A 15,000-nucleotide genomic window follows, 5' to 3' on the forward strand; every position below is an offset into this window, starting at 1 on the left:
TCGGGTGAATCCCTGTCAGGAATTGGGGACTTCATCACATATGATGAAAAATCCCCAATTCTTTACAGGGATTCACCCGCTGAAAATGTCTAAGTCGAAAACAGCATCCCACCTGCAACTTATTTGACGGAGCTCTTTGTGGACAGTTTGATTTTATGCCAATTTTGCATAATTAATATCTGTAATGTACATCAGATCGTTGTGCTATATGACCCCAGAGTATGGAGCCCCAAGTCGGCTTGGTTCCCGAGTTACGCCCGGTCAGATATGGGACTTTGACCGGGTGTATCTCAGAAACCACGCCGACTTGGGGCTCCATACTCCGGGCATGGGGAGGCACCCTTGGGCCCCCCATGACCCCAGAGTATGGAGCCCCAAATCGGCTTGGTTCCTGAGTTATGCTCGGTCAGAGATGGGACTTTGACCGGGTGTATCTCGAAAACCACGCCGACTTGGAGCTCCATACTCCGGGCATGGGGAGGGCCCATAGGGCCCCTTCAGACCCCACCGTCCCCAGCTCCTGGGACATTCCGATTCCGAGATACGGCCACTTCCTGTCCAGGTTTGACCGGGCGTATCTCGGAAACCACGCCGAATTGGAGCTCCATACTCTGGGCACAGGGGGGTCTCCTCGAGCACCCCCCACGCCCAGAGTATGGAGCCCCAACTCGGCTTACTTTTATAGTTACGTCCGGTCAAAGTTCCAACTTTTGAGGTGGCGTATCTCTGGAGCCGAGCCGAGTCGGGCCTCCGAACTCTGGGGACGCGGGTCGCCCCCCCACGCCCAGAGTCTGGAGCCCCAAATCGTCCGGTTCCCGGAGCCGGGTAAACGGTGGGACTAACTGGGACTCTCTTAAGGTAGGGTTGACCAGAGTGCATTTGTTTGAACCGGTGTATCTCAGTGCTGAAGCCGAGTTGGGGCTCCATACTCTGGGCACGGGGGGGTCTCATAGTGGTCCCCCCACGCCCAGAGTATGGAGCCCCAACTCGGCTAACTTTTCGAGTTAGGTCCGGTCAAAGTTCCAACTTTGAGGTGGCACATCTCTGGAACCAAGCCGAGTTGGGGCTCCATACTCTGGGCACAGGGGGGTCTCATAGTGGTCCCCCCACGCCCAGAGTATGGAGCCCCAACTCGGCTAACTTTTCGAGTTAGGTCCGGTCAAAGTTCAGAATTTGAGGTGGCACATCTCCGGAACCAAGCCGATTTGGGGCTCCATACGCTGGGCACAGGGGGATGTCCTCGAGCACCCCCCACGCCCACAGTTTGGAGTCCCAACTCGGCTTACTTTTCGAGATACGCCCGGTCAAACCTGGACAGGAAGTGAGCGTATCTCGGGAACCGAGCCGAGTTGGGGCTCCATACGCTGGGCACAGGGGGGTGTCATCGAGCACCCCCCACGCCCGGAGCATGGAGCCCCAACTCGGCTTACTTTTCGAGTTAGGTCCGGTCAAAGTTCAGAATTTGAGGTGGCATATCTCTGGAGCCAAGCCGAGTTGGGGCTCCATACGCGGGGCACAGGGGGGTGTCCTCGAGCACCCCCCACGCCCAGAGTATGGAGCCCCAACTCGGCTTACTTTTCGAGTTAGGTCCGGTCAAAGTTCCAAATTTGAGGTGGCATATCTCTGGAACCAAGCCGAGTTGGGGCTCCGTACGCTGGGCACAGGGGGGTGTCCTCGAGCACCCCCCACGCCCAGAGTTTGGAGTCCCAACTCGGCTTACTTTTCGAGATACGCCCGATCAAACCTGGACAGGAAGTGACCGTATCTCGGGAACCGAGCAGAGTCCGGCCCCCTTACGCCCGGTGTCGGGGGGTCTCGTCGTACTCCCCCCACCCCCAGAGTCCGGAGCCCCAACTCGGCCTCCTCTCCGAGTTACGCCCGGTCGAATCCGGACAGGAAGTGGCCGTATCTCGGGACCGGGAGGTCCCCGGGGTTCGAGACGGCGGGAGAAGTAGGGTCCCCCGGGGTCCCCTCACCACCCGCCGTCCCCGGCCTCTGGGACCCCCCGGTCCCGAGATAGGCCCGGTAACGCGCGAGGGACTTTTTGAAAAAGCGGCCCGTATCTCGGGAAGGGGAGGTCCCAGAGTCTCGCCCTTTCGGGGGTCGGGGGATCCCTCCGGGCCCCCTCTGACCCAGCCTCCCCGGGCCCCTGGGACCTTTCCTTCCGAGGCGCGCGCCGTCCCGTCGGGCCACTTTTCTCCGGGACCGGGGGGCACCGGAGCTCCGGGGCGGGCTCGTCGGAAGGGGCCCACCGAGACCCTACTTTGACCCGAGTTTGGAGTCTCTAGGCGGCCGGGTCCCCGAGCCACAGCCGCCCAAAGTCGGTGCCCTTTTCCCGGTCCGAAAAACGCCTCAGAGTCCAAAACCTGCAGTGGGCCGGGACTTCCGGGGCCCCTGAGGCTCTGGCGGCGGTCCCGGGAAGGTTCACCTTTCTCGGGCACGGTCAGGTCGCCCCCCGCGGTCCCGGGAGTCCCGTCGGAGACGTGGGTGTCAGCCACGAGCGCAGCGTGGTGGGGAAATTTTTTGTTTTTCGCGAATATCTCGACAAGCACGCGGCGAAAAAATTCCAAACTCGGGTCGCTCGTAGGGCTCGAGGGGGCCTATCCAACGAGCCCACCCACGTCCCCGAGGGCCGTCGGGCCAGGGAGTTACGCCCGGTCAAAGGCGCACCTTTACGGGCTTATATCTCGGGAACCCCCGGCCCAATATTCCCCAAACTCTAATAGATCGTAGTGCCGGACGAGGCCTTTCGAAAGAGCCCACCCCCGAGGTCCAACTCGCCCGGGTCCCCGAGTTACAGCCGTCCAAAGTCGGGGGTCCCAGCGAACGGCGATCCCGTAGGGGGCGCTCCCGAGGCCCGTCACTCCAGGGTTCGAGCAAGGGCCCTACTGGGACCCCCTCACCCGAATTTGAGCTCTCTGGGTCTTCGCGTTCCCGAGATACGGGCGATTTTGTTCCGAGGCCGTGACGTCATCGGCGGCCGCCATTTTGAAGCGCGCCCGGTGGTTTTCGGCCGATATCTCCGCGAAAACACCACCAAAATTCACCAAACCGGTACCGTTTTGTTCGTCTCGACTAGACGCTTCCAACGAGCTCGGTGCCCGCCGAATCCGTCGAGTTTTCGCCGAGATATTCGCGTTTTTCGCTTTCGCGGCGCTGTATCTCGGGCCCCCGGGGGCCCCCGGAGCTGCGGGTGGTCTCGTTGGAAAGCTCTCGTCCCGCTCTAAACACGATAAAAATTTGGCGTCGATCGGACGCGGCTTCGCCGAGTTACGGCCGTTTAAAGCCGTTTGCAGTGGGTTACCATCCTGCAAACTGCAGGCGCTCGTCGGCGGCCCGCCCGCGGGCCGAGCTCGGTGCTTCATACCCGGCTTAAAGCGCCCAGCCCCGCGGTTCTGGAGGAACTGCCGGAGCAAAGGGTGTCCTGCAACGAGCCATTTGGGTTATGGGGAGAAGGGGAGTGTGTGTGTGTGTGTGTGTGTGTGTGTGCGCGCGCGCTTGCCCCCCTTTCTCCCTGGGAGCGTGGCTTGGCCCTGGGGGCTCGTCTCTCCACGGAGGTCTCTCGCCCGCCCCGGGTGGCTCGATCCCTGGGCACGGCTCGGTCCTCCTCGGTGGGGTTGGCTGAGCTCCAGAGCCGAGCTCGCTCCAAAACCTAAGTGCCAAACGTTGGCGGTGACCGGAAGACCCAGGCGCTCGGTCCTTCCCGACCAGCCCCGAAGAGGTCGGTCCGTCCTGGGCCAGACGCAGGTTCGCCCGCCGCCCCGGGTGCCTCGTCTGGAGCCGAGACGGTCCTAAAACTGACCACAGGGGTTGTATGGCGAGGGAGTGTGGTGGAGGCACACACACACACACACACACACACACACACACACACACACACACACACACACACACCACCACCACCCTCGGAGGGCCTCCAGGAGCAATCCAATCCAAGCCCAGCCAGGAGGCACTCTGGGTGGGATAAAATCTGAATTGTGCCAGTGCCATGGAGCTCTGGAGGGAGAGGGCCTCCAGGAGCAATCCAAGCCCAGCCCAGGTGGCACTCTGGTTGGGTGGGATAAAATCTGAATTTTGCCAGTGCCATGGAGCTCTGGAGGGACAGGGCCTCCAGGAGCAATCCAAGCCCAGCCAGGTGGCACTCTGGTTGGGTGGGATAAAATCTGAATTTTGCCAGTGCCATGGAGCTCTGGAGGGAGAGGGCCTCCAGGAGCAATCCAAGCCCAGCCCAGGTGGCACTCTGGTTGGGTGGGATAAAATCTGAATTTTGCCAGTGCCATGGAGCTCTGGAGGGACAGGGCCTCCAGGAGCAATCCAAGCCCAGCCAGGAGGCACTCTGGTTGGGTGGGATAAAATCTGAATTTTGCCAGTGCCATGGAGCTCTGGAGGGAGAGGGCCTCCAGGAGCAATCCAAGCCCAGCCCAGGTGGCACTCTGGTTGGGTGGGATAAAATCTGAATTTTGCCAGTGCCATGGAGCTCTGGAGGGACAGGGCCTCCAGGAGCAATCCAAGCCCAGCCAGGTGGCACTCTGGTTGGGTGGGATAAAATCTGAATTTTGCCAGTGCCATGGAGCTCTGGAGGGAGAGGGCCTCCAGGAGCAATCCAAGCCCAGCCCAGGTGGCACTCTGGTTGGGTGGGATAAAATCTGAATTTTGCCAGTGCCATGGAGCTCTGGAGGGACAGGGCCTCCAGGAGCAATCCAAGCCCAGCCAGGTGGCACTCTGGTTGGGTGGGATAAAATCTGAATTTTGCCAGTGCCATGGAGCTCTGGAGGGAGAGGGCCTCCAGGAGCAATCCAAGCCCAGCCCAGGTGGCACTCTGGTTGGGTGGGATAAAATCTGAATTTTGCCAGTGCCATGGAGCTCTGGAGGGACAGGGCCTCCAGGAGCAATCCAAGCCCAGCCAGGTGGCACTCTGGTTGGGTGGGATAAAATCTGAATTTTGCCAGTGCCATGGAGCTCTGGAGGGAGAGGGCCTCCAGGAGCAATCCAAGCCCAGCCCAGGTGGCACTCTGGTTGGGTGGGATAAAATCTGAATTTTGCCAGTGCCATGGAGCTCTGGAGGGAGAGGGCCTCCAGGAGCAATCCAAGCCCAGCCCAGGTGGCACTCTGGTTGGGTGGGATAAAATCTGAATTTTGCCAGTGCCATGGAGCTCTGGAGGGACAGGGCCTCCAGGAGCAATCCAAGCCCAGCCCAGGTGGCACTCTGGTTGGGTGGGATAAAATCTGAATTTTGCCAGTGCCATGGAGCTCTGGAGGGAGAGGGCCTCCAGGAGCAATCCAAGCCCAGCCCAGGTGGCACTCTGGTTGGGTGGGATAAAATCTGAATTTTGCCAGTGCCATGGAGCTCTGGAGGGAGAGGGCCTCCAGGAGCAATCCAAGCCCAGCCCAGGTGGCACTCTGGTTGGGTGGGATAAAATCTGAATTTTGCCAGTGCCATGGAGCCCTGGAGGGAGAGGGCCTCCAGGAGCAATCCAAGCCCAGCCCAGGTGGCACTCTGGTTGGGTGGGATAAAATCTGAATTTTGCCAGTGCCATGGAGCCCTGGAGGGAGAGGGCCTCCGGGAGCAATCCAAGCCCAGCCAGGTGGCACCCTGGCTGGGGAGGGAGGTTGAAAATGACCGAGTTGGATCACTGGGAGTCCTGAGCACCAGGGCCCCTTCAAGGCAGAGAGCAAAGCCAGAGAGACTGCACTCTGGCTGGGGAGTAACTGGAAAAAACATGAAACATCCAGGAAGAGACGGGCTGATTTTCTAAAAATCTGAATCCCAGGTGAGGTGCAGCTCTCCTGGGCACGAATAAAAGCTCAAATGCCAGGCTTTAAACATGACAGAGTCCACGATGTTGCTGTGGTCTCAAAGCTCCAGGACCTTCAGGGCAGTGGACCAAGCCGTAGAGGTTGCACTCTGGCTGGGTGAGCGAGTTCAATCTCCGCCAAGGTGGAGCTCTTAAAACCATGAAACCTCCAGGAAAAGACGGGCTGATTTTCCTCTAATGTCCATCCCAGGGTGGGTGCATCTCTCCTGGGCACGAATAAAGCTCAAACGCCCACGGTGGAATGCCGAGCTTTAAAAATGACAGAGTCCACGATGTTGCTGTGGACTGAAAGCTCCAGGGCCTTCAAGGCAGTGGACCAAGCCGTAGAGGTTGCACTCTGGCTGGGTGAGCGAGTTTAATCTCCGCCACGGTGGAGCTCTTAAAACCATGAAACCTCCAGGAAAAGACGGTCTGATTTTCCTCTAAAGTCCATCCCAGGGTGGGTGCATCTCTCCTGGGCACGAATAAAGCCCAAAGCCCATGGAGAAAATGACCCTGAAGCCAAGCTCTTGAAAATGACAAAGTCCAAAAAAGTTGCGGTGCGTTCAGAGCTCCATGCTCTACGACCTCATTGGCCGTCCCAGGGAGGGTGCACCGTCCTGGGCAAGAGTCAGATTCTCCCGCCCTCCCTGGAGCTCCGTGTGGAGCAAAGACGGTCCTAAAACGTCCCTTTGGGCTTCTGTAGAGGAGACAAACTCTTTTGAATGACAAAGTCCACGATGTTGCTGTGGTCTCAAAGCTCCAGGGCCTTCAAGGCAGTGGACCAAAACGGAGAGGTTGCACTCTGGCTGGGTGAGCGAGTTCAATCTCCGCCACGGTGGAGCTCTTAAAAACATGAAACCTCCAGGAAAAGACGGGCTGATTTTCCTCTAATGTCCATCCCAGGGTGGGTGCATCTCTCCTGGGCACGAATAAAGCTCAAACGCCCACGGTGGAATGCCGAGCTTTAAAAATGTCAGAGTCCACGATGTTGCTGTGGACTGAAAGCTCCAGGGCCTTCAAGGCAGTGGACCAAGCCGTAGAGGTTGCACTCTGGCTGGGTGAGCGAGTTCAATCTCCGCCACGGTGGAGCTCTTAAAACCATGAAACCTCCAGGAAAAGACGGTCTGATTTTCCTCTAATGTCCATCCCAGGGTGGGTGCACCTCTCCTGGGCACGAATAAAGCCCAAAGCCCATGGAGAAAATGACCCTGAAACCAAGCTCTTGAAAATGACAAAGTCCAAAAAAGTTGCGGTGCTTTCAGAGCTCCATGCTCTCGGACCTCACTGGGAAGCCCAGGGAGGGTGGACCGTCCTGGGCAAGAGTCAGATTCGCCCGCCCTCCCTGGAGCTCCGTATGGAGCAAAGACGGTCCTAAAACGTCCCTTTGGGCTTCTGTAGAGGAGACAAGCTCTTTCAAATGACAGAGTCCACGATGTTGCTGTGGTCTGAAAGCTCCAGGGCCTTCAAGGCAGTGGACCAAGCCGGAGAGGTTGCACTCTGGCTGGGTGAGCGAGTTCAATCTCCGCCACGGTGGAGCTCTTAAAACCATGAAACCTCCAGGAAAAGACGGTCTGATTTTCCTCTAATGTCCATCCCAGGGTGGGTGCACCTCTCCTGGGCACGAATAAAGCCCAAAGCCCATGGAGAAAATGACCCTGAAACCAAGCTCTCGAAAATGACAAAGTCCAAAAAAGTTGCGGCTCTTTCAGAGCTCCATGCTCTCGGACCTCACTGGGAAGCCCAGGGAGGGTGGACCGTCCTGGGCAAGAGTCAGATTCGCCCGCCCTCCCTGGAGCTCCGTATGGAGCAAAGACGGTCCTAAAACGTCCCTTTGGGCTTCTGTAGAGGAGACAAGCTCTTTCAAATGACAGAGTCCACGATGTTGCTGTGGTCTGAAAGCTCCAGGGCCTTCAAGGCAGTGGACCAAGCCGGAGAGGTTGCACTCTGGCTGGGTGAGCGAGTTCAATCTCCGCCACGGTGGAGCTCTTAAAACCATGAAACCTCCAGGAAAAGACGGTCTGATTTTCCTCTAATGTCCATCCCAGGGTGGGTGCACCTCTCCTGGGCACGAATAAAGCCCAAAGCCCATGGAGAAAATGACCCTGAAACCAAGCTCTCGAAAATGACAAAGTCCAAAAAAGTTGCGGCTCTTTCAGAGCTCCATGCTCTCGGACCTCACTGGGAAGCCCAGGGAGGGTGGACCGTCCTGGGCAAGAGTCAGATTCGCCCGCCCTCCCTGGAGCTCCGTATGGAGCAAAGACGGTCTTAAAACGTCCCTTTGGGCTTCTGTAGAGGAGACAAGCTCTTTCAAATGACAGAGTCCACGATGTTGCTGTGGTCTGACAGCTCCAGGGCCTTCAAGGCAGTGGACCAAGCCGGAGAGGTTGCACTCTGGCTGGGTGAGCGAGTTCAATCTCCGCCAAGGTGGAGCTCTTAAAACCATGAAACCTCCAGGAAAAGACGGGCTGATTTTCCTCTAATGTCCATCCCAGGGTCGGTGCATCTCTCCTGGACACGAATAAAGCCCAAAGCCCATGGAGAAAATGACCCTGAAGCCAAGCTCTCGAAAATGACAAAGTCCAAAAAGTTGCGGTGCGTTCAGAGCTCCATGCTCTAAGACCTCATTGGCCGACCCAGGGAGGGTGCACCGTCCTGGGCAAGAGTCAGATTCGCCCGCCCTCCCTGGAGCTCCGTATGGAGCAAAGACGGTCCTAAAACGTCCCTTTGGGCTTCTGTAGAGGAGACAAGCTCTTTCAAATGACAGAGTCCACGATGTTGCTGTGGTCTGAAAGCTCCAGGGCCTTCAAGGCAGTGGACCAAGCCGGAGAGGTTGCACTCTGGCTGGGTGAGCGAGTTCAATCTCCGCCAAGGTGGAGCTCTTAAAACCATGAAACCTCCAGGAAAAGACGGGCTGATTTTCCTCTAATGTCCATCCCAGGGTGGGTGCATCTCTCCTGGACACGAATAAAGCCCAAAGCCCATGGAGAAAATGACCCTGAAGCCAAGCTCTCGAAAATGACAAAGTCCAAAAAGTTGCGGTGCGTTCAGAGCTCCATGCTCTAAGACCTCATTGGCCGACCCAGGGAGGGTGCACCGTCCTGGGCAAGAGTCAGATTCGCCCGCCCTCCCTGGAGCTCCGTGTGGAGCAAAGACGGTCTTAAAACGTCCCTTCGGGCTTCTGTAGAGGAGACAAGCTCTTACAAATGACAGAGTCCACGATGTTGCTGTGGTCTGAAAGCTCCAGGGCCTTCAAGGCAGTGGACCAAGCCGGAGAGGTTGCACTCTGGCTGGGTGAGCGAGTTCAATCTCCGCCAAGGTGGAGCTCTTAAAACCATGAAACCTCCAGGAAAAGACGGGCTAATTTTCCTCTAATGTCCATCCCAGGGTGGGTGCATCTCTCCTGGACACGAATAAAGCCCAAAGCCCATGGAGAAAATGACCCTGAAGCCAAGCTCTCGAAAATGACAAAGTCCAAAAAGTTGCGGTGCGTTCAGAGCTCCATGCTCTAAGACCTCATTGGCCGACCCAGGGAGGGTGCACCGTCCTGGGCAAGAGTCAGATTCGCCCGCCCTCCCTGGAGCTCCGTGTGGAGCAAAGACGGTCTTAAAACGTCCCTTCGGGCTTCTGTAGAGGAGACAAGCTCTTACAAATGACAGAGTCCACGATGTTGCTGTGGTCTGAAAGCTCCAGGGCCTTCAAGGCAGTGGACCAAGCCGGAGAGGTTGCACTCTGGCTGGGTGAGCGAGTTCAATCTCCGCCAAGGTGGAGCTCTTAAAACCATGAAACCTCCAGGAAAAGACGGGCTGATTTTCCTCTAATGTCCATCCCAGGGTGGGTGCATCTCTCCTGGACACGAATAAAGCCCAAAGCCCATGGAGAAAATGACCCTGAAGCCAAGCTCTCGAAAATGACAAAGTCCAAAAAGTTGCGGTGCGTTCAGAGCTCCATGCTCTAAGACCTCATTGGCCGACCCAGGGAGGGTGCACCGTCCTGGGCAAGAGTCAGATTCGCCCGCCCTCCCTGGAGCTCCGTGTGGAGCAAAGACGGTCTTAATACGTCCCTTCGGGCTTCTGTAGAGGAGACAAGCTCTTACAAATGACAGAGTCCACGATGTTGCTGTGGTCTGAAAGCTCCAGGGCCTTCAAGGCAGTGGACCAAGCCGGAGAGGTTGCACTCTGGCTGGGTGAGCGAGTTCAATCTCCGCCAAGGTGGAGCTCTTAAAACCATGAAACCTCCAGGAAAAGACGGGCTGATTTTCCTCTAATGTCCATCCCAGGGTGGGTGCATCTCTCCTGGACACGAATAAAGCCCAAAGCCCATGGAGAAAATGACCCTGAAGCCAAGCTCTCGAAAATGACAAAGTCCAAAAAGTTGCGGTGCGTTCAGAGCTCCATGCTCTAAGACCTCATTGGCCGACCCAGGGAGGGTGCACCGTCCTAGGCAAGAGTCAGATTCGCCCGCCCTCCCTGGAGCTCCGTGTGGAGCAAAGACGGTCTTAAAACGTCCCTTCGGGCTTCTGTAGAGGAGACAAGCTCTTACAAATGACAGAGTCCACGATGTTGCTGTGGTCTGAAAGCTCCAGGGCCTTCAAGGCAGTGGACCAAGCCGGAGAGGTTGCACTCTGGCTGGGTGAGCGAGTTAAATCTCCGCCAAGGTGGAGCTCTTAAAACCATGAAACCTCCAGGAAAAGACGGGCTGATTTTCCTCTAATGTCCATCCCAGGGTGGGTGCATCTCTCCTGGGCACGAATAAAGCTCAAACGCCCACGGTGGAATGCCGAGCTTTAAAAATGACAGAGTCCACGATGTTGCTGTGGACTGAAAGCTCCAGGGCCTTCAAGGCAGTGGACCAAGCCGGAGAGGTTGCACTCTGGCTGGGTGAGCGAGTTCAATCTCCGCCACGGTGGAGCTCTTAAATACATGAAACCTCCAGGAAAAGTCGGGCCCGTTCTTCTGAAAAAGTCCTTCCCAGGCAAAGCGCACCTCTCCTGGGCACGAATAAAGCCCAAAGCCCATGGAGAAAATGACCCTGAAACCAAGCTCTTGAAAATGACAAAGTCCAAAAAAGTTGCGGTGCGTTCAGAGCTCCATGCTCTCGGACCTCACTGGGAAGCCCAGGGAGGGTGGACCGTCCTGGGCCAGAGTCATATTCGCCCGCCCTCCCTGGAGCTCATATTGGAGCAAAGACGGTCCTAAAACGGCCCTTCGGGCTTCTGTGGAGGAGACAAGCTCTTACAAATGACAGAGTCCACGATGTTGCTGTGGTCTCAAAGCTCCAGGGCCTTCAAGGCAGTGGACCAAGCCGGAGAGGCTGCACTCTGGCTGGGTGAGCGAGTTCAATCTCCGCCACGGCGGAGCTCTTAAAAACATGAAACCTCCAGGAAAAGACGGGCCCGTTCTTCTGAAAAAGTCCATCCCAGGCAAAGCGCACCTCTCCCGGGCACGAATAAAGCCCAAAGCCCGTGGAGAAAATGACCCTGAAGCCAAGCTCTTGAAAATGACAAAGTCCAAAAAAGTTGCGGTGCGTTCAGAGCTCCATGCTCTACGACCTCATTGGCCGTCCCAGGGAGGGTGCACCGTCCTGGGCAAGAGTCAGATTCCCCCGCCCTCCCTGGAGCTCTGTGTGGAGCAAAGACGGTCCTAAAACGTCCCTTCAGGCTTTTGTAGAGGAGGTGGAGAAGCCTTCCTGGGCACGAAGCAAGCTCAAACGCCCATGGCGGGCTTGACTCTGGAGTCAAATTCGAAAAAAATTGACCGAGTCCAAAAAGTTGCTGTGGGTTCAAAGCTCCATGCTCTACGACCTCCCTGGCTAGCCCAGGGAGGGTGCACCGTCCTGGGCCAGAGTCAGATTCGCCCGCCACCCGCTGGAGCTCCATCTGGAGAAAAGACGGTCCTGAAACGGACCTTCGGGGCTTTATCGGGGAAGGGAAGTAGAGCGGTGGAGGGCACGCACAACCCATGAACAGACCGTCGTGAGCCCCGCTCGGAGTCTCTCTGCGTGGGTATAAAAATACAGATTACACAGTGCGCTCGGTGGAGCTCTGGAAGTCCTGGTGGGAGACGGCCCCCAGGGGAAAAAAAAGCCCGGCCGGGGTGTGCTCTGGCTGGGGAGAGAAAGAATTCAATCTCCACCGCGGGGGTGGATCACTGCATGTACGAAACATCCAGGAAAATGACGGCTGCTGGTTTACTTCTCTAAGTGCTTCCCAGGAAGGGTGCAGCCTTCCTGGGCACGAATCGAATCCAAAGCCCCCATGGCGGGCATGACTCTGGAGTCAAAAGGTTGCTGTGGGTTCAGAGCTTCCATGGTATCAGACCTTTCTGGCCATCCCAGGGAGGGTGCGCCGTCCTGGTTCAGATTCAGATTCGCCCCCAACCCCTGGAGCTCCTTCTGGAGAAAAGATGGTCCTGAAACGGACCTTGGGGTCTTTATCGGGGAGGGGAAGTAATGCGGTGGAGGGCACACAGAACCCATTAACAGACCTCCGTGAGCCCCCCGCTCAGAGTCTCTCTGCTTGGGTATAAAAATCCAGATTACACAGTGCGCACGGTGGAGCTCTGGAAGTCCTGGTGGGACCCCCAGGGAAAAAAAATAAAAGCCCGGCCGGGGTACGCTCTGACTGGGGAGAGAAATAATTCAATCTCCAACCGCGGCGGTGGATCTCTGCATGTACGAAACCTCCAGGAAAATGACGGCTGCTGGTTTTCTTCTCTAAATGCATCCCAGGAAGGGTGCAGACTTCCTGGGCACAAATCAAGCTCAAAGTCCCCTTGGCGGGCCTGACTCTGGAGTCAAATTTGAAAAATTGACAGAGTCCAAAATGTTGCCGTGTGATCAGAGCTCCACGATCTCAGAACCTCCCTGGCCATCCCAGGGAGGGTGCGCCGTCCTGGGTCAGATTCAGATTCGCTCCCCACCCCTGGAGCTCCTTCTGGAGAAAAGACGGTCTTAAAACGGACCTTGGGGTCTTTATCGGGAAGGGGAAGTAGTGCGGTGGAGGGCACACAGAACCCATTAACAGACCTCCGTGAGCCCCCCGCTCAGAGTCTCTCTGCTTGGGTATAAAAATCCAGATTACACAGTGCGCACGGTGGAGCTCTGGAAGTCCTGGTGGGACCCCCAGGGAAAAAAATAAAAGCCCGGCCGGGGTACGCTCTGACTGGGGAGAGAAATAATTCAATCTCCACCGCGGCGGTGGATCTCTGCATGTACGAAACCTCCAGGAAAATGACGGCTGCTGGTTTTCTTCCCTAACTGCATCCCAGGAAGGGTGCAGACTTCCTGGGCACTAATCAAGCTCAAAGTCCCCTTGGCGGGCCTGACTCTGGAGTCAAATTTGAAAAATTGACAAGAGTCCAAAATGTTGCCGTGTGATCAGAGCTCCACGATCTCAGAACCTCCCTGGCCATCCCAGGGAGGGTGCGCCGTCCTGGGTCAGATTCAGATTCGCTCCACACCCCTGGAGCTCCTTCTGGAGAAAAGACGGTCCTAAAACGGACCTTGGGGTCTTTATCGGGAGAGGGGAAGTAGTGCGGTGGAGGGCACACAGAACCCATTAACAGACCACCATGAGCCCCCCGCTCAGAGTCTCTCTGCTTGGGTATAAAATCCAGATTACACAGTGCGCGCGGTGGAGCTCTGGAAGTCCTGGTGGGAGAGGGCCCCCAGGAAAAAAAAAAAGCCCGGTCATGTTGCGCTGGGGAGAGAAAGAATTCAATCACCACCGCGGCGGTGGATCTCTGCATGTACGAAACCTCCAGGAAAATGACGGCTGCTGGTTTTCTTCTCTAACTGCATCCCAGGAAGGGTGCAGACTTCCTGGGCACGAATCAAGCTCAAAGTCCCCTTGGCGGGCCTGACTCTGGAGTCAAATTTGAAAAAGTGAGAACCGTGGTGGTCAGACCGGGTTGGGAAACGATCTGACCCAGCCCAGATAAAGTGCACTCTGTGCGGGCGAGACTTCCAGGAAACGCGCGGGTCTGGTTTGGACACCCAGACTCTCCTCGGACAAGGTAACGGTAGACGGGCGCCTCCGGGTTGCCTGGGGCCCGGAGGGGTGCACCCTCTCCTTCGGGCCGTCGCTGTCAGGGTTGACTGGTCGATTGGAACTTTGGACGCGCCTGGGGACGGCCCCTGCCCGGTCGCGAGACCGCTATGGGCAGCTTGCTCCTCCCCGCTTTGCGCGTCGACTCGAGACGCGGCCTCCCTCCGGGGAAAGCAGGCCGCGTCGACCTCGGGAGACTCAGATGGCCCGTCTGAAAACGGATGTCCGCAGCGGTGACGTCGGGACCGTCGTCAGGCTTTGACGGTTGGCGGGGTTTCGTTGGGGGCCCCCCATCACGGCACAGAGCCTGACTTCGCCCCGCGCCTCCCACCCGCTTTGAAAAGCACCCTTCCCCGTTACGGCCTCGATCCAGAGGCCTACCACCCCCCCGCCCTCACGGGCGGACGGTTCCTCACGCGCCCTATGAGCGGCCGTGCCGCCTCGAGCCCAGGCCCGAGCGGAGCGAGACCCGTGTGTAGGAAACCCGCGCGTCGCAGGTTCGTCCGTCCCGGGGCTCCTTTGATCCCGGGCTAAAACAAAAACCATATGCTTGTCGAACCGTCGGTCTGGGTAAACGGCAAAACGACTCCAGGGGCTTGAGACACCCCTGGAGCGACGGAGGAAGGTGCACCTCCGAAAGAAAAATGAAATTACGGACAGTGTCCGATCGAATGAGGTCCACGGAACAGAGAACCGTGGTGGTCAGACCGGGTGGGGAAGCGGTCTGGCTCAGCCCAGATAAAATGCACTCTGTGCGGGCGAGACTTCCAGTAAACGCGGGGGCTGGTTTGGACACCCAGACTCACCGCCGGTGCCCTGGGCGTGCATCCAGTGTGTGAAGGTGCACCGTCCTGGGCGAGCAGAGGGTGAAAGACACACAACACTCCTCGTAAGAAAATGGACAGTGTCCAAGATCTTGCATGCAAACGAGAGCCCTGTGCTCGCAGACCCGACCGTGGCCTGCTCAAAGTCAGATCCGTACGCTTGATGGCGCTCCTGCTGGAGCAAAGACGGTCCGAACACGGACGCTAGGGGTGTTGTAGAGGAGGTGGGGGACCGTCGCCACACTCTTCTCGGACAAGGTTAACGGAAGACGGGCGCCTCCGGGTTGCCTGGGGCCCGGAGGGGCGCACCCTCTCCTTCGGGCCGTCACTGTCA

This window comes from Siphateles boraxobius, unplaced genomic scaffold (assembly GCF_051911475.1).
Source record: "Siphateles boraxobius isolate OS27281-9 unplaced genomic scaffold, OSU_SipBor_1 245, whole genome shotgun sequence".
NCBI lineage: Eukaryota > Metazoa > Chordata > Actinopteri > Cypriniformes > Leuciscidae > Siphateles > Siphateles boraxobius.